The sequence below is a fragment of the Micropterus salmoides genome, unplaced genomic scaffold (assembly GCF_014851395.1).
Source record: "Micropterus salmoides isolate LMB-PRFRI ecotype aquatic unplaced genomic scaffold, ASM1485139v1 Ms_hic_scaffold_12, whole genome shotgun sequence".
In the NCBI taxonomy this organism is placed as follows: domain Eukaryota; kingdom Metazoa; phylum Chordata; class Actinopteri; order Centrarchiformes; family Centrarchidae; genus Micropterus; species Micropterus salmoides.
The window spans coordinates 8579256-8580643 of record NW_024040263.1 but is presented as its reverse complement, the minus strand read 5'-3'; positions in this window follow the sequence as shown (position 1 = coordinate 8580643).

Here is a 1388-nt window from a genome sequence, read left to right as displayed (position 1 = left end):
CAAAATAAATAAATAAGCGTGCGCGTCACTGGCTGACAACCGCGCGACGTCAGAGAGCAGGAGGTGGAGGCACGTGGGGAAATAACATTAATATACTCAAGTTATCCAAATGGTTTTCATTCTGTCACTCAACGTTATGGAGATGTGGGCTACTGTAAGTATGTCAACATGGCAGCTGGAAACTAAGATGCGAAACACGGAACATAAACATGTCCTCTGCGTCTTAACCTGACCAGACCCACACACAGACAGTGGAGTAGTGGTGAGCAGCAGTCCACCGTTAATGCCATGGCAGGTATCCCTTTGATAATGTGTCTCTGTAGTATATTAGACGATGTTGTCCATCACTACTGTATTAGATTTTGGGGGGATTTTTGCATAAATGTATTGAAGTTTCTTGATTCGTCAGGTTGTCACATTTGCTAAGACACATTTCTTGAAACCCCCACCTATTTTCTTAAAACTTTAAACACAAAACTTAATCTTTAAAGCACAAATCCCCTAGACTCTTCTGGCATATCAGGCAATCACCTCAAAACCATGTAAACTGTGTTCAAAATCACAAAGCTTTCAGAACACAGAACATTCATGAGACACTACATCAAACAAGTGAGAACACAGCGTTCATGGCATGTAGTTACAGAAAATGATTTTATTTTTAGTATAGGAAACACATTTTGCAAATAAAAAAAGTACAGTAATCACAACTTAGTACACTGAATATATTCAGTATATAAGTAATACAGTATTATATATATATATATATATATATATATATATATATATATATATATATAATGTCAGCACTTACATAAAAATACATTAAGCCCAAAGAAGACTCAAAATGAAAAGCACATTACATTAAAAAATGTAAAAAGAGATTCATTCTGCCTCAGCATTACATCTTTGTGCCTGGTCCGACCACAGGACTTTGTCCACATCATGCAACATGCAGCCTTGTCCCTTGCAAAGTAACATGGCAAAAACCCTCTGGTGTTCTGGACCCAGCTATAACAGCACTCCACACTTATCTCACCACAGGTCAATTCCATAGCCTGTAAGAAGGTATATATATGGGTTGCGGTCATAGACCTTCCACCACCAGGCAGACAAAAGCTCTTCTATTGGGTTGAAGGAAACTGCTGTATGGTGGAATGTAAACATTTATGAATTGCTGGTTGATGTTGAACCACTCGCGTATCTGGACACCACTGTGAAAGCTGACATTGTCCCAAACCACGACATTAACAGGATGCACTGTCTGCTGACAATTCATCCAAAGACCACCCAGAAATGTAAGATGATATTCAGTGTTATATGACCCCAAGTGATGATGATGATGATGGTGACATTGCCATTACGCTGGCCAGTGACTTGACCACATATTG